Here is an 18,697-nt window from a genome sequence, read left to right on the forward strand (position 1 = left end):
GCGCGCCGTCCACACGCTGACCGTGTCGTCGGCCGCGGTGACGCGGGGCGCGCAGGTCCTCGAGGTCGCGCTCGACTCCGCGACGGCGGCCGACGCGTCGGGCGCGTTCCGCGTGGAGCTCGAGGGCGTCGCGAGCGCCTGGATCGACATCAACGCCACGGCGGCGGAGGTCGAAGCCATCCTCGAGGCCATGGCGCCCGTCGGCGACGTCGCCGTCGCGCTCAACGGCACGCGCGTCGTCGCCGCGGGCCAGGAGGGCCGGTCCTGGGCGGTCCACTCCTTCGCCGTCGCGTTCAAGTCGCGCGAGGGCCCCGTGCCGACTTTTGCGGTGGACGACTCGCGGCTGTCGACGCTCGGCGCGGGCGACGCGGTGCGGGCCTATCCCGTGTACCGAGGCACCACCGGCGCGGCGACGGCCGAGGCGCAGACCATCGAGATCCGCCAGCCGGACGCCGTATCCGAGGTGCAGCGCGTGACGCTCGCGGGGTCCAACGGGCGCATCGGGAGGGAGAAGGTGCGGGCCTACATCGACGAGTCGTCGATCTCCACGTCGGACACCTTCTACCTGACGTACGACGGCGTCGACACCGCGGCGCTCGACTGGGACGCGACGGCGGACGACGTGCGCGCGGCGCTCGAGGACGTCGCGGGCGTCGGCCGCGTCGACGTCGCGCGGGCCGTCGCGGGCACGCGGGGCTTCGGCTGGACCATCGCGTTCTTGGACTACACGAACGCGCGGCTGCGCCCGCTCCCGGCGTTCGGCTCCGCGACGGGCCTGACGGGCGCCGTCGTGCGCCTGACGAACGAGGTCAACACGCCCAAGGGGTCGTTCACCTTGTCTCTACCGTCGCTCTACGGGTCCGCGACCGCGGGCCCGATCTCGCCCGGCGCGTCGAGCGACGACGTCGAGGACGCCATCTACGAGGCCTGGCGCGTCCGCGTCTCCTCGGAGACGGACGAGCGCGCCGACGGCCGCGCCTGGCGCGTGACCTTCCCGCCGTCCATGGACGACGTGCCGGCCCTCGTCGCCAACGACACCTACGTGCAGGGGTTCTACAACGTCACCGTCGACGAGGTCGTCGCCGGCGTCGCGCCGCTCGACGGGTTCCTCGTGCTGGAGACGACGGACCAGTACGGCAATCAAAATTCGTCGGCGAAGCTGCCCGTGGCCTCCCTCACGCCGGCAATGATCCAGAACGCCCTGGAGGACGCGATGGGCGCCTACGTCGCGGGGCGCCACGTCGTCGTGTCGCGGACGGACGTCGACGCGGGCGTCTTCTGCGACAACGAGACGTCGAGCAACGAGAAATGCCGCGGCGTCGACTTCGCGATCACGTTCCCCGCGACCATGGGCGACGTGCCTTTGGTGGTTTCGAACCTCACCGGCTCCACCCCCTCGGCGCGCATGACCGCGACGACGTACTCCATCGCCAACGGCACCTGGGCGCCCCTCGGCGGCTCCTTCAACCTCACGGTGCCCGGGGGCTGGTACCCGCGGCGCGGCGAGGCGTCCGTCGAGGCCGTGCGCGGCGTCGACACGAGGGCTTTACCTTGGAACGCGACGGCGCGCGACGTCCGCGTCGCGCTCCTCGACCGCTACGTGCGCGTCGCGTCCGTGACGCGGGAGAAGCTCGATTCCCACGCGGGCCTCTTCGGCCACGCCTGGACCATCGCCTACGCCGACGAGGGCGAACGGCCCCTGCTCCGCTGCGACCGCGTCTACGACGCGAACGTGACGGACCGGCCGCCCTGGACCTGGGACCCCGTCTACGGGCGCACCTACGAGGACGCCGACGGCGCCTTCGTCGAGCCCGACGAGCCGCTGAGCGGCGACGCGGCGGCCTGCGGCGTCGCGGAGACGCGCGCGGGCGCGGGGCCCTACGTCGACGTCAAAGTCTCCGCGAACGGCCAGGACTACGGCGCGAGCGCCGCGTCCTTTGGGTACCACGCGCCCGTCGTGCTGGAGAGTTCGACGCCCGCGCGGGGGACCGTGGACGGCGGCACGGAGGTCAGCGTGCGCCTGTCGACGATGGTGCCGGTCGTTTTAAATCGCACGATCACGACGGAGGGCGTGCGCCACCTGCCGCGCCACGCGACGGCCTACGACGCCTACGACGAAGACGGCCTGAACTACGACGCGACGGACGACGCCTACTTCTTCGCGGCGTCCGACGTCGGATTTTACAGAGTGCCCGGCGGCGAGTCGGCCGACTACGGCGTGCCGGGGACCGGCGTAGTCGTCGAGACGGGCGCGACGGCGTCGGGCGGGACGAGCTCCGCCATCGACTGGACGCCGGACCTGGCCCTGGGGCCCCTGGCGCTCCCGGGCCTGGCGCTCGACGACGTCGCGTGCGTCTTCGACGGCGTCGTCAGCCCCGCGCTCCGGATCGAGCGCGGCGGCTCGGAGGTCGTCTGCGCGGCGCCGCCGTCGTCGAAGACCGGGAGCGTGGACGTCGCCGTGTCCTTGAACGGCGGCGTCGACCTCTCGCCGCCCCTCGCGGCCGCCTTCGCCTACGTCGCCGAGGCGGGGACGTTGGTCGCGTCGCCGGCCGAGGGGCCCGTCGGCGGCGGCACGCTGGTCGCGCTCTCGTCCCCGACGCCCTTCCCGACGTCGACGGACGGCGCCGCGCGGTCCTTCGTCTGCCGCTTCGGCGACGAGGCCGTGCCCGCGGACGCCGCGTCCGCCGCGTCGGTCTCGTGCCGGAGCCCGGCGCGCGCCGAGGGCGCGGTCCGCGTCGCGCTGAGCGTCAACGGCGGCGTCGACTACGACGAGGCCCACGGGGCGCTCTACCACTACCGCCTCCCGGCGCGCGTCGCGGCGCTGGAGCCGAGCTGGGGCCCCGCGGGCGGCGGCGCGACGGTTAGGGTCCGCGGCGAGCGGTTCCCGCGGCCGTCCGCGGCGAACAACGCGACCATGCAGCGCTGCCGCTTCGGCGACATCGAGGCGCCGGCGACGTGGCACTCGCCGACGCTCGTGAGCTGCCCGGCGCCGCCCCTGCGGCCCGTCGACGAGGTCCAGTCCGTCGCGGTGGTGTCCGCGGGCTTCGTCGCCGAGATTCAAGAGATCGAGACGTCCGCGCGGGGCCTCGTCCGGGAACGGCACGAGATCACCATGTTCTCGACGGACGGCGCCGCCGCCGAGGAGGTCCAGCGCGTCGAGATCGCCTACGACGCGGACGTGCTGCCGGAGGTCCAGGACGTGTCCATCCGCGCGCACGTCGACGACGGCCCCGCGGTCGTCGAGGTCAGGGCGACGGTCGCCGCGTCCCAGGGCGTCGTCCAGCGCTTGAGCGTGCGCGCGACGACGCGCCGGGAGGTGCAGGTGCTGACGCTGGCGCCGCTGCTGGGCGGCGCGCCCGCGGCGGATCTGGCGTCGTCGCGCGAGGTCCAGGAGCTGCAGCTGCTGGGCTTCTCCGGCGACGACCCGGGCAACTTTACGGTGAGCGACGGGACGACGACGACGCGGTCCCTGCCCCTGGGCGTCGCGCCGGGCGTGCTCGAACGAGTGCTGGCGAACGAGCTCGCCGTCGACGTCGACGTGACCGTGTCTCGGGAGATCCACGAGGACGTGAGCAGCCTGAGGCGCGACCTGCGCATCACCTTCGCCGCGGACACGGGGAACGTCGCCGAGCTGAGCGCGGCGCCGACGGCGAGCCTCGGCGCGCGGTCCGCGCGCGTCGTCACGCTCGACGACGGCGCGGTCCAGGAGGTGCAGCTCGTGTCCTGGTCCGGCGCCACGGGCGGCACGTTCCGCCTCTCGGACGGGTCGACCACGACGGACGCCCTCGACTACAACGCGACGGCCGAGGACCTCGCCGCGGCCGTCGGGCGGCTCGAGACGATCGGCGCGGTCCGCGCGGCCGTGGAGATCGCGTCGCCGACGGCGCACCGCTGGGCCGTGACCTTCGTCGCCAACGCGGGCGCCGTGGATCTGTTGACCTACACGAACTCGCTGTCCGGCGGCGGGACGCTGAGCGTCGCGCGGCGCACCGCGGGCACCTCGAGGCCGCTCTCGGGCGTCGCCATGGTCGGCGGCGCCGCGTTCGGCGGCTTCGTCGCCGTCAACGCGTCGGCGTCGGCGGCGGAGGTCGAGGCCGCGCTGGAGTCGCTGCCGTCGGCGCCGGACGTGCGCGTCGCGAAGACGTTCCTCCACAGCGGCGCGTCGACGACGACCGTCGAGTTCGTGTCGCCGCGCGGCGACGTCGACCAGCTGAAGATCAACGGCTCGCTCCTGCTCGGCACGGGGCCCTACGCCAGGTCCAAGGAGGACGTGCGGGGGTCGAAGCTCGGCGGCTTCTTCGCCGTCTACAACGGGTCCCGCGTCGCGACGGGCGTCCCCTGCAACGCGTCGGCGTCGGCACTCGAAGCCGCGCTGCTCGCCGCGGGCGTCCTCGGCGCCGACGACGGCTCGGTGGTCGTGCGGGACAGCCATTCCGGCGCCTACGAGGCCAACGCGTCGTCGTCCGTCGAGGAGCGCGCCTGGGACGTCGAGGCGCCCGCGGCGTTCGGGCCCGTGCGACCGCTGGGGATCAACGCGGCCGCGCTGAGCGGCGAGGACCACGCGGGCCACGTCGCCGTGCGACGCACGAACGCCCTCGCCGAGGTCCAGGAGATCCGCACGGCGGCGTCGTCGCCGCTCTACGGGTCCTTCACGCTCGGCTTCGGGGGCGAATTCACGGACCCGCTGCCGCACGACGCGACGCCGCGCGCGGTCAAGCGCGAGCTCGAGGAGCTCCCGGGCGTCGGCACCGTGTCCGTGTCCCGTCTGCTTCTCGCCGACGAGTCCTTCGAGGACATCGTCGCGGGCGGCGCGCTGACGCGGACGCCGTCGTGGTCGGTCGCGCGCCGGTACGCGACGACGACGCTCGGCGCCTACGCCTGGCGCGTGACCTTCGACGCCTTCGTCGGCGACGCGCCCCTGCTGGAGACGTGCTGCGACGCCGTCGACGGGGGAACGATCCTCGCGCGCGCGTCGCGCGACGCGACGGTCGCGGCGGCGGAGGTCGTCAAGGGCACGGCCGTGGGGCTGAGCGGGCTCCTGCGATTGAAGCTCGACAACGTGACGACGGCCTGGGTCGACGTCGGCGACTCCGCCGCGGCCTTCGCCGCGAACCTCGAGGGCGCGCTCTGGAACGCGTCGAACAGCACGAAAAACTGGCGCTACGGGACGGCGACGGCGCGGCCGCTGCCGGCCGCGACGAACGCGGAGCGGCGCGTCGCCGTGTCCTTCCACGACTGGCGGCGGACGCCCTGGCGCGCGCCCGCCGCGCTGGACGTGGAGCGCCGGCTCAACGGCACGGCCGCGGACGGATTTTTGGCCGCCGGGTGGCCGCTGCCGGGCAACTCGACGGCCGTCGGCGGCTTCTTCCGCCTGAAGATGCGGCTCCTGGAACCCCTGCTCGGCGAGGCGACGCCGGAAAACACGAACTTGCTGGAGGCGGCGTCGCGCTACACGCGGCCCATCGCGGCGGGCGCGCCCGCGGCGGACGTCGCGGCGGCGCTCAACGAGACTCTCGGGCTCGCGAACGTCAACGTCACCGCCTGGGAAAGAACAAATACGACCAACGGCACGACGACCTACCGCATCTCCATGATCGGTGCGTCGGCGGCGCCCATGCTCAAGGCCGACGACTCGACGTGCTGGACCGCGGGCGACGACGCGGAGCTGCGCGAGCTCGACGAAACGGAGCGGCGCGCGTGGCGCCGCGGCGACGACGGCATGCCCGCGCGCCGCCTGCGCGCGCCCTACGAGGCGTGCCGCGAGGGCCACCTGAACGGCACGAACGCCCGGGTGACGATATCGCGCGTCCAGGCCGGCAGCGACGTCTCGGGCACGTTCCTGCTCAAGATGACCGCGCCTCCGGGGAACCGCGTGCTCAACCAGCAGGGCTCGGCGGCGCACTTCTTGAACCACAACGCCACGGGCGACGACGTCGCCGCGGCCGTGCGGTCCATCGAGGGCGGGGTCCTCGACAGCGTGGCGGCGACGATGGTGCCGCGCGCGGACGCGTCGAGCGGCGCGGGCCGCGCGTGGGACGTGACCTTCAAACGCTTCCTCAGCGACGGCGCGACATTGGCGCGCGTCGCGACGGACGTGCCGCCCCTGGACATCGTCACGACCTACCTCACGGCGCTGTCGCCGAACGCGACCGCGCGCGTGACGACGCGGAAGGTCGGCTCGCTCAGCTGCCGCGCGGACTCGTTCTGGCGCGTGTCCTACGGCGGCGCCACGGTCAAGTACCTGCGCCACCACACGACCGCCGAGGAATTACGAGACAACCTCATCGCTTTGAACGTCCCCGGCAGCTCCTACGACGACGGCGACTTCGTGGTGGAGAAGTCGGCCCGCGACGGCGACGGCGGCTACACGTGGTCGATCACGCTGCCCTGGCAGAAGACGACCAACGGCGAGAAGTTTGAAGTGGGCCCGACGAAGGGCGGCACGCTCAGCGACTACGACTGCGACATCCGGTCCACGATCGTCCGCAACGCGACCTTCGGTTTGGCGGGGTCCATGCGCCTCTCTTTGGGCAACGCGTCCGTCGGCACGGGCAACGAGGCCATCATCCCCGCCAACGCGTCGGCCGCCGAATTCGCGAAAGCTTTGGAGTCGCTGCCCGAGGTCGTCTCCGTCCGCGCGTCCGTCGACGTCCTGGAAGACGAGCCGCCGTTCGGCAACGGCGCGCGGCGGTGGCGCGCGACGTTCGAGAGTTTGGGCGACGCGGGCAACCTCCCCCGCCTCGAGGTCGCCCACCCGCCCGACGGCACGGACGCCGCCGTCAACGTCACGCAGGTCGTCCGGGGCCAGAGCGCGCCCGTCGTCCGCGTGGACCACACGGGGAGCTTCTCGGCGACGTACGACGGCTACGCGACTCCGTCCATCCCCGTCAACTCGTCCGCGGCCTACGTCAAGGACCGCATGCAGGAGAGCTTCGTGACGCTCCTGCGCTACCTCGACGTCGAGAAGCGCGGCGACAGCTACTACGTGTTGCTCGTCGGCGCGTCGGACAACGGCGACGCGGGCGACTTCTCCGTCTCGGGGTCCGCGACGGCGACGACGACGCGCGCGGAGCGGTCCGCCTTCGGCCACAGCGGCAACTTCACGCTGGAATTCGGGCTCCACTGCTTCGAAGCGACGACCGCCGCTTTATGCGAGGTCGGGCGCACGCGGGCCCTGCCCGTGGGCGCGAACGCGTCCGAGGTCGAGAGCGCGCTCGAGGACCTCCAGGACATCGTCGACGTCGAGGTCACGCGGGGCCAGCCCCGGGGCAAGATCAACGGCGACGTCTACGCCATCACCTTCAAGGAGCTGAACCACAACGCGAGCCGCGACGCGGTCGTCGACGACCCGTCGACGTGGAGCCGCGAGCACTCGCGCGTCGCCTACAGCGGCGCCTACGCGACGCACGGCGGCGCGCCGAACCTGCCGCTCATCCGCGGCTTCGGGTCGTCCATGGCCTCGACGGATTTCGCCGGCTACGGCGGCTCGCGGCTGCTGGGCGGCGGCACGGCCGCGGACGTCGTCGCGCGCGTCGTGAGCGACGGGCTCGAGCACGAGACCGGCGCCGTCGTCGCCGTCGAGGTGACGACGAACGGCCAGGACTACACGAGCGACGGCCTCACCTACGCGTTCGTCGCCCTGCCGGCCGTCGAGGCCGTCGTGCCGGCGCACGGGCCGCCGCGCGGCCACACGGAGATCCTGGTCTACGGCAGCGGCTTCCTGCGGAGCAGCCAGCTCTCCTGCCGCTTCGGCGACGCGGGCTGGGGCGGCGAGGTCGTCGCCGCGGTCTGGCACAACGACTCGTGCCTCGTCTGCCTCGCGCCGCCGCTGCCCAAGGCCGCGGCGTCGTGGGCGCGCGCCGAGAGCGCGCACGGCGGCGTACCGGGCGCGGTCAAAGTGGACGTCGCCGTGTCCAACAACGGCGCCTCGGGCAACTACAGCGACGCCGTCGCGTCCTACACCTACTTCCCCGAGCCCGTCGTCGACGCCGCGTACCCGCCGCTCGGCCCGTCGTCCGGCAACTTCTCCGTCGTCGTCAAGGTGCGGTCGTCGCTCGGCTACGATTTAGGCGACGGCGACCTGCGGTGCCGCTTCGGCGCCAAGATCGTCCAGGCCTTCCGGCGCGACGAGGGCACGCTCGCGTGCTTCGCGCCGCCCATGCGGCCCGGCGAGTACGGCCTCGCCGTGTCGCTCAACGACCAGGACTACTCCGCGCGGGTCCCCTTCCGCTACTACGAGGACCCGGCGATGCAGCGCGTCGTCCCCGTGTCGGGCCCGAGCGACGTCGGCGGGACGGTCGTCTCCATTTACGGGTTGGACTTCCTGAACACGTCGCTGCTCACGTGCCGCTTCGGCTACGCGGAGGTGCCCGCGCAGTGGGTCGCGGGCGTCGAGATCCGCTGCAAGGCGCCGCCGCTCGCGGCGGCCTACGCGCCGGGCCTCGAGTGGTCCGCGCTCAGCGAGCAGCACAACCGCCACGCGGACGCGGCGCACGGGAGCACGCGGCTCTTCCCGGGCTCGCACTACTACCCGCACTACGCGCAGCGCCTCGTGAAGATCGAGGTGAGCAACAACGGCCAGGACTACACGGACTCGGGCATCGCGTACCTCTACCAGGCGCCGGCGGTCGTCGAGGACGTCGCGCCGCGCGTCGGCGGCACGCTCGGCATCAACGGCGAGGGCCGCAACTCGCTCTTCGTGCGGGGGTCCGACTTCGTGAACTCGTCGTCGCTGCGCTGCCGCTTCGGCGCCGCCGTGCTCGAGGCCGTGTTCCTGACGCCGGAGCTGGCTTTATGTTTCCCGCCGCCGCGGTCGACGCTGGAGCCGAACGTCGCCGCGCGGCGCGACGCGACGCTGGGGCACGGCGTCAACTATCTGGACAACGGCACGGCCTACGGCTCCGACGAGCTCGGCTACGCGCCCTTCCGCCACGCGTCGGCGGACCCGCCGGACGACGGCGACGTCGACGTCGACGATTTGGCGGCCGCGTACGACGCGCGTTTGGCCGACGACGCGTCGCTCGTCGAGGTGTCGAACAACGGCGTCGACTTCACGCTCGGCGGCGCCGTGGCCCAGCGCGTCGCGGCGCCCTGCCCGAGCGGCGCGTTCTGCGTCGGCGGCGACCCGGCGCTCGCGCTGCCCGCGCCGCGGGGCGCCTTCGCGCCCACGGCGGCCGTGAACTTCACGGAGTGCCCCGCGGGGACGTACCAGCCCGCGAAGGGCCACGAGGACTGCCTCCGGTGCCCCATCGGCTTCGAGTGCCCGGAGTTCGGGCTCCCCGTGCCGCGGCTCTGCCCCGCGGGCAAGGTCTGCGACGTCACGGGCATCACGCGCGCGGACCAGCCGTGCCCCGCGGGCCACTTCTGCTTGGAAGGGACGGCGACGACGGCGACGACGTGCGGCCACGTGCGGCCGTCGGGCCGCCTCTTCCCGACGCTGCTCCACGCGGAGCGCCACTCGACGGCGGGCACGGGCCAGCGGCGCCTGCCGGAGAAGCCCGTCATGGCTCTCGGCGCGCGGAACGCGGGGTGCTTCGCGAACCGGACCGACGACTTCGGGCTGGCCATGTCCAAGGTGCCCGAGCGCTTCTGGCAGGAGCGCCACCTCCTACCGCTCGACGACCGGTCGCCGTTCACGCCGCACCGCGGCCGCTACTGCCTCGACGACGCGTGCATGCGCCTCGAGGACGCGGCGTCCATGTCCGTCGCCGACGGCGCCTTCGACTACGCGGCCTACGGCGCGAACCTGCGGCGGCCCGTGCCGTGCCCGCCGGGCATGTTCTGCGCGCCGGGCACGGCCGTCGCCAAGGGCAACATGCGCAACTTCACGGCGCCCCAGCCCTGCGCCGAGTCCATGTACTGCCCCGAGGGGTCGACGAACCCGAGCGGCGTCGGGAGCTGCCCCCGGGGCCACTACTGCCCCTTTGGGGAGCGATTGGCGTGCCCCGCGGGCGCGTACTGCCCGCGCGACGGCATGACGACGCCCTCGGTCTGCCAGCCGGGCTACTTCAACGCCATGGTCGGCCAGCTGCGCTGCTCCATGTGCGGCCGGGGCTACATCTGCCCCGGCTTCGGGCGCATCCAGCCCGCGATCTGCCCGCCGGGCTACGTGTGCTCGCGGGAAAAGCTCGCCGCGCCGAACTTCCAGTGCCCGCGCGGCCACTACTGCCCCAACGGCACGGTCACGTCGGACCCGCAGCGCAACGACACGACGCTGCGGCCCTACCCCTGCACGGCGGGGACGTATTGCCTCGCCGGCGTCGGCTTCAAGGAGGTGAAGAAGGGCGACTACGGCTACGCGCAGCCGTGCTTCCCGGGCTTCTACTGCGAGTCCGCGTCCGTGGACCCCAAGGGCAGCGGTTTGTGCCCCCGGGGCTTCTACTGCCCCGAGGGCACGGCGCTGCCCGTGCCGTCGCCGCGGGGCTACTACGCGGAGCGCGAGGGCACCGTGTCGCCCGCGCGGTGCCTACCGGGCAAGTACGCGCCGACGATTCAGTCCATCCAGTGCCTGCCCTGCCCGCCGGGCACGGCCTGCGAGAACGACGGCACGAGCGTGGCGACGATCTGCTCGCCGGGCACCTATAGGTCCATCGAGTTCGACGACGACGGCAACGAGGTCGACGGGCTGCCGTGCCAGGCGTGCCCGCAGGGCACGTGGTCCAAGAACTGGGAACTGCGGGAGGTCGGCGAGTGCACGAAGTGCGCCACGGGCATTGTGTGTTCTGTCGACGCCATGACGACGCCCTGCAACCGCGACGACCTGCCGACGCCCTACGAGCCCGTGGGCAACCTCGACGGCGAGGCCGTCACGGAATATTTGTACGCGTCGTACAATTCGCCGACGCGGAAGTACACGGAGTTCGGCTGCCTGAACATGAACCCGGGCTGGCAGGACGGCGCCATGAAGCTCGAGTCGCAGATCTATTTCTACGGCGAGCTCGTGCCGCCCTACATCGACGTCTCGGCCGCGGCGCGAACTTCCGGCCGTCCGACGACGACCACTTGAAGTACACGAAGTACCCCTTCGACGTCCAGATGTCCTTCGAGGGCCAGTGCTACCGCAACCGCCAGCGCTACGGGTCGACGCTCTACCAGCGGTTGAAGGACTACTTCGGGCCCGACTTCAACACGCAGACGGGCAGCCCGCACCAGGGCTACGGCGTCGACGCGGACACGTATTTCGGGTTCCACGGCCAGGGGTCGCTCTACATCGATTTACCGCATTTCCGCACCTTCGTCGCGAACCAGAACTGCACGCGGGGGTTTCTCTTGATGAACGAGACGCGGAACCCCAGGGACGGCGACATGGTCTGGACGTCGCCGCGCTACGACACGTACGGCTCCGGCGACCGGAACATCGAGCGCGGCGAGGACCAGTGGTACCCGGGCACCTGCGAGGCCGACATTTTTTGCGACACGGACGCGTTGGTCCAGGCCGAGGCCTGCGCCGAGGGCTACGTCTGCGAGGAGACGTCGAACTCGTCGGAGGGCATGTGGTTCCCCTGTAGGGAGGGCTACACGTGCGACTTCGGGACGACGCCGGACCGCGACCTGGGCGCGCCCGCGTCGCAGTACACGAACATGTGCCCGCGGGGCTACGCCTGCGTCGACGGCACGGGCCTGGGGCAGGCGTCGCGCCTCGCGTGCGCCGAGGACTTCTTCTGCCCGACGGGCACCGCGGACGAGCTCTTCGGGTTCATCGCGGACGACGCGCAGAACCGCGACTTGGACCGGCTCACGGCGAACCCGGGGCGCCAGCTGCGGAACGTGAAATATCTGGAGGACGACGACATGCGTATCATTAGCGATCACGCGACGACGTGCCTGGACGGCGTCGACGTGGATTTGCAGGTGCGCTTCTCGGAGACGTATCCCGTCGACGTCGTCGACGAGATCGAGGGGCCCGGAAAAAACAAGGGAGACGATTTACCGGAGTACATGCGCCAGGTCGTCAAGCAGCCGCGGGCCGCGCGGCTGCCCGCGGAGCTCGCGGACCTGGACTTTTACAAGCCCGCGCTCATCAACCAGGCGCGGAAGCGCGACAAGAAGTGCGCGCGGGACCACAAGTGGCACCACGCGCTCGGCGCGGTGACGCGCTACGACTGCGACTGCGAGCGGCAGCACTACGCGGTCATCGCCATCTACCGGCTCTGGAAGTGCCACTCGCGGACGAACGGCACGATCGAGAACCTGGGGCTCGCGTCCGTGTCCGAGCGCGACGCGTCGGGCGACGTCAACCCGCGCTACGCGGGGCGCGACTACTGGTTCCCGGAGCGGCGGAACCGCACGACGCGCGAGTGCGTCTTCGGCGAGGGCGAGGGCGGCCGGAATTTGACGCACGGCTCCGTCTACCTCAACGACGACTACCCCTACGGCTGGCAGGCCAACGACCTCCGGGGCGGGCTGACGTACCGCCTCACCTTCGAGGACGACGCGTACCAGTGGACGTCCTACGAGGACCTCAAGGCGGAGGCGTCGCGCGTCTTCCGGGAGCAGAAGGTCGAGGTCGAGGCGACCTACGCGCTCAAGGCCGAGGGCTCCGAGGCCGCGGGGTCGCGGACGAACATCGACCACATGGCCTTCGACGCCTACACGGCCGTGAGCCTCATCGAGCAGTACGGCGAGTACCTCGAGACGCTCGTCTCGCTCGAGCCGGCGCTCGCGTCGGAGCTCGACGTCTTCCCGCGCGGGTCCAAGCCCCTGCGCTTCGACGTGTGCGACTGCCAGAACATGCTCAAGTGCCCCAACGGCACGTCGAGCCCGCCGGGCTCCTACGAGATCGGCCAGTGCCGGCCGTGCTGCTCCGGCGTCGCGGGCGAGTCGACGGAGTCGTGCTGGGCCGGCGAGACGCTGACCTGCGCGAACCGCGGGTCGGCCATCGTGCTCAAGCGCTTCGACGCGCTGCCGACCTTCGCCATCGACAACTACAACGACACGGGCTACGTCCACAAGCAGACGTCGCGCGACCTCGCGCCGAACGTCAACTTCACGGCGCTGACGGCCAACGAGTCGAACTCGCTGGGCCACATCCGCCTCAACACCTACGACATCGCGACGCTCACGTCGGACCTCGAGGACCTCGACCGCAACTTCACCTACGGCGACCACTACCGGCTCAGCGTCTACGAGGACTGCAAGCCCTGCCCCGTGGAGTACGCGTGCAAGTACTCCGTGGACCCGGACCCGGAGCTCGGCTACGACTGCTCCCTGCCCGCGGACCAGCTCGTGACCTACGAGCGGTGCCTCAACGAGCGCTTCATCTGGACCTGCGTCAACGGGTCCTACCCGTACAACACCGTCGCGGAGCAGGGCATCGACTGCGAGCGCTACACGACGCCCAACGCGACGGAGCGGCTCTACGACTACACGGAGGAGGGCCACGAGCGCGCGGACCGCCTCTCCGACTTCGACGGCAAGGACAACCGCTACTACACGCCCGACGGCGTGCCCTACGACTACAAGCTCAACATCACGGAGCACGGCAAGGGCACGCGCAAGTTCAAGATGCCGGACCGCTACGGCTGCGCGCGCACGCCCTTCTACTGCCAGACCAAGGTCCACGCGCCCTTTGTGTGGACCCAGCTCCCCCGCGACCGCTACGACCGCGACTACCTCGGCACGTCCGAGGAGCTCCGCGCGTCCGCGATCAAGCAGCTCGTCGCCCTCGAGGCGGACACGGAGGACTACTGCCAGGACAGCGCCTACGTCGAGGTCCGCGCGGAGGACGCGCCGGGCGCGTCGCTCTGCAGCCGCGACGGCGACGTCGACGACGACGAGTACGTCGACGAGGAGCAGGCGCGGTTCATGGAGGACGTCGTCGACTACGCCAAGGCCATCAAGCAGACGGGCTGCTGCTCCTGCGAGGCGAAGCGCATGCCCAAGTTCTTCCGCACGAACTACGCGAACCCGGGCTTCAAGGACAACAAGCACACGCTGCTCCAGACGACGTACACGTCCGTCTACTACGAGCCCGTGGACCTCACCGTGACCTGGGAGCTGTTGAGCGGGCTCTACCTCCGCGAGTTCAACGCGCTCCACGAGAGCGGCGACCTGCTCATGCACAGCCCGAGCCGCATGAACGCGAAGCGCGGGTCGTTCCTCACGCTGCTGACCGCGTCGTCCGTGGAGGACAACGGCATCGAGATGCCCATGAACATGCCCCTGTCGACGTCGCGCGAGTCGCTCAAGAACATCGGCGAGAAGCGGTTCCTCGAGCCCAAGATCATCATCAACCGGCCCAGCGACACGGCGCTCAGCGACCCGATCTGCAAGGCGACGGAGCCGACGCGGTGCGTGTCGCCCGAGGGCAACCCCTACGCCATCGGCGGCCTGGACCGGGGCCTCTTCAACAAGGGCTACCAGCAGCGCAAGGACATCCGCGAGGGCACGGGCGGCAACGCGACGGCCGCGCCGAACTACGAGCGCCGCTTCGCGGAGGACGTCTACCCCGCGGACCGGGATCTCGGCGACGGCATCTACCCCGTCGACGACACGGTCGACGGCGTCGACGTCGAGCCCTACGAGTCCGCGGAGGTCACGACGGGCGACTTCTTCGGCGCCGCCTTTGCCGGCGAGGACCAGGACTTCATCGCGTTCCCGTGGCTGCCCTTCTTCTCCAACTGCCGGGGCTACGACTCGCAGATCGCCTACTCGAAGGTCTTGGAGACGCACCCGGACTGCACGCTCCAGCCCGTGAGCGGCACCGTGCCCATCATCTGGTACCACGTCTACCCGGGCATCCCCGCGGCGGACAAGTGCTTCGACCCCGCGACGAATTTGAACGCGGAGTGGTCCGAGTGGAAGGGCGTGAAGATGACGTGCCAGTACGAGGAGCTGCTCACGGAGCAGGCGGGCCGCTACGACCGCTGGTACGAGGCGCCGGGCGGCACGGTGCTCTTCCAGATCACGGCCGTGCCCCAGCCGCCCGTCGCGACGACCATCGACGACATCCCGATGGGCGGCTTCGCGAACGAGCAGGGCTGGGGCATCCACCAGGACTTCAAGTCGCTGCTGGGCACGAAGGACATCATCGACGTGCTCGTCGACGACTCGACGGGCTACGGCGAGACGGGCTACCTCCCGAGCCGCATCGTGCTTTCTATTTATTATTTCCAGATCAACGACCGCGACAAGCGCGTCGTCGCGTCGTTATTGATGTTTTTGGACTCGTGCCAGATCCTGTCGCGGTCCAGCGGGCCCAGCGAGAAGACCGAGGGCATCACGGGCGACTGCGAGACCATGTGGAACGACGCCAAGGTGTTGAAGGCGCAGCACAAGCAGTACGAGCTCGAGATCATCTACGAGGCCCTGCAGTGGTTCGAGCTGCTGAACTACTTCGAGTTCGACGACACGCTCTACTTCTTCTTCTACACCATCGTCGGCGCGATCACGGTCTTCGAGGGCGTCGTCGTCTGGGGCCTGAACCGCCTCCTCACGAAGCTCCGGCATCCGCCGATCTTCCACGGCGGCACGCTGTTCTACACGATCGCCGAGGCGCCGGTCTGGGGCGTCGCGCTCGCGTCCGTGCCCTTCTTCTTCGCGCTCATGCTCGCGTTCCACTGGTTCTCGGAGCCGGGCCAGGAGGGTCTGGGCTTCGCGTTGCCGGGCCAGGACGGCGAGGCGACGTCCTACATCGCCACGTCCGAGACGCAGCAGCCCTACGGCGAGGACGCGGCGAGCGGCGCGCGGTTCCTGGCCATGGAGTGGATCCCGGCGACGTGGAAGGACTCGGAGGTGTCCTACGGGTATTCGGAGATGTCGGCCTGGCGCATGGGCCGCACGGGGCTCTGTTTTATCACGATCGGCATGTACACGGTCTTCGTGTGCGCGAAGTTGATCATCCCGAACTGGAACGACGACGACGGCGACGCGGGCGAGGACGAGGACGAGGACGAGGAGGAGGAGGACCCGCTCCCGGAGTCGCCGACCTGGGCGCCGAACACGTGGAAGCGGGCCCACTGGATCTTCTCGCTCATCGTCGTCATGTTCTACCTCACGTTCCTCATCGAGTTCTCCTACTGGTCCTACTTCGGCGCGAACGTCTACTTCTTCCTCGTCGGCTTCTACGTGCTCGACATCGGCATCGGCATGATCACGGAGGGCACGCTCTGCGAGTCGCTCATGATCGCGCCCATCGACGTGTCCATCGGCGTCATCGAGGGCACGATGACCATGGGCGCGGCGTCGTTCGTCGACTTCACGGTGTCGTTTCTCGTCGATCTATCGATCACGATGACGGATCGCCTGTACCTGGGCCCGGGTTTGGACTGGGTCTTTACGTTGTGGCCGCGCTGGATGATGATGTGGAAGCGCAAGTTCCAGGCGCGGCGCCGCATGACGCGCGAGGAGAAGGCGCAGGAGGAGATCGAGTGGCGGCGCATCAACGAGGAGATCGAGCTCTCGGCCGAGGGCGTCGAGCCGCTGCTAGGTGCCTATAGCGGCTACTCCGTCGAGGTGACGGCGATGATGGTCTTCCCCGCGGTGAACCTGTTCCTCATGTACTTCCCCAACGAGGTGCAGATCACGGTGAACTACGGCATCAAGACGTACATGTCCAAGTACTTTTTGTTCGCGTTCTACATGCCCCTCTTCCAGCTCATGCTGGACGTGTTTATTTTGAATTCCCAGGAGCTGATTTACGGGTGGAAGGTCTACGACTACGTCTCCTACCAGCGGTACCGCTTCTCCGTGCGGGACCACCGGTGGATGATGAACTCGAAGGTGTTGGACGAGTCCATCGCGGAGTCGCTCCAGACGCTGGACCTGCTCTGCTTCTCCGAGCAGTACTATTTCCTGCTCGCGCTGACGTCCTTCGCGATCCTGCTCGTGGTCATGGGCGTGACGACGTTCCTGCGGACGCAGTACAACCTGTTCGCGGATCCGACGTCGCCGGTGATCATCATGGTCATCCTGACGTGGTGCGACATGGTGTCGCGGGCCCTCTTCATGGCCGCGGACGTGCGCGTGCGGAAGCTCAAGTGGCGGGGCCTCTGGATGACGAAGCAGATCGAGGGCACGGTCGACGACGACGTCGCCGTGAAGCTCGCGATCGGCGAGGGCCGCCAGGCGGACCTCGAGCAGGAACGGTTGGAGCTCCAGGCGCTCAACAGCGAGCGCTTCCGCCACCGGTTCCTCGAGCGGAACCGGCCCTGGATTTTGCAGCACCTGGTGGAGCTGCTGACGCCGCGGTCGCTCGAGCAGCCGGGCCACGACGGCCGGCCCGTCGTCGAATACGTCCGCGACGTCTACAGCGAGCTCATGGCCATGGGCGAGGGCACGCGGAAGCCCGGCGACCGCGAGGACATCAGCTCCGACGACGAGGACGACATGGAGCAGGCGCGCGCGAACTGGCCGCGCGCGCCGCTCGCGGGCTCGAGTTTGCTGATCGCGCGGCTCTGGCTCGAGAAGGCGCGGAAGCGCCGCGCGTTCACGAAGCACATCCAGGGCCTCATCGAGGCCCGCAAGGACTCCAAGTGCGCCGTGACGGGCCGCACGGAGGCCATGGGCGCCAAGCTCGTCTGTACTCTGGCGAAGCGGGGCAAGCCGGACAAGAACGCGATCGACACGCTCATCGCGGGCTTCGAGGACCAGTACGGCGCGGGGGAACGGGACGTCAACCTCTGGAAGGCTTACTTTAGGGGCCACGCGGAGTTCGTGACCATCGACCAGGCGATTTTGGACGCGAACGAGAAGGAGCGCGTGAACCGGATGCTGCAGCGGCCGCCGGGCGCGGGCCGCGCGACGCGCGCGGACGACGTGAGCTCCGACGAGAGCGACGAGGACGTGGCCTTCGATCCCCTGGTGGTCGTGCGCCAGTCGGCGGAGGGGCGCATGCTGGGCAAGTGGCTCGACGCGGCGCGGAAGCGATTGAAGGGTACGTTCCCGCGGCCCGAGGCGCGCGGCGAGATGGAGAAGTACGCGGAGAAGATGCGCCAGCGCAAGCTCAAGGGCGGCAAGAAGGCCATCGCCGGCGAGGTCACGGACGAGAAGACGCCCCAGTCGCTCATCGAGCAGCGCGTCGTCCGCCTGAACGCGGCGTCGACGGCGCTCGCGCAGCGGTGGCTCCGCGCGGCGCAGGACTCCATCGCGAACCGCTTCCACGAGAAGGGCAAGAAGCTGCGGAGCGACTGCGAGACCGTGCTCCAGCACATGCCCGAGGAGGACGAGTGGTTCTACGGCGCGGACCTGCGCTTCGCGGGCAAGTCCGTCATCACCAAGGGCGAGGGCCTCCGCAGCGACCAGCTCACGCTCGAGGCCGAGGCCGCCGTGCGCATCCGCCGCATCGAGGCCGACTTCGGCGCCTTCGAGCGCGAGAAGCAGGCGCAGATCGACGACGAGCGCGACAAGTTCGAGCAGAGCCTGGCCGCGGTGGCGGACAAGGCGAACCTGGAGCTGGAGATGCGCACGCGGGAGCTGGAGCGGACGAAGGAGCAGCGGCGCGCGGAGTGCGACGAGGAGGAGCGGCGCGCGCGCGAGGAGGAGGGCGCGGCGTCGGGCGATCTGCTCGAGCGGCACCGGCAGATCATGGACGCGATCGAGGAGGAGATCCGCCTCGAGCAGTCCAACAGCGAGAAGAAGCGCAAGGTCTACGAGATGGAGCAGCGCGGCTTCTTCGACCGCCACGAGGACCTCCAGAAGCAGGTCATCGCCGACCGCCGCATCTCCGCCGTGTCGAACATCCGCACGATCCGCAAGGAGA

The sequence above is a fragment of the Aureococcus anophagefferens genome (genome assembly GCF_000186865.1).
Source record: "Aureococcus anophagefferens unplaced genomic scaffold AURANscaffold_3, whole genome shotgun sequence".
Taxonomy (NCBI): Eukaryota; class Pelagophyceae; order Pelagomonadales; family Pelagomonadaceae; genus Aureococcus; species Aureococcus anophagefferens.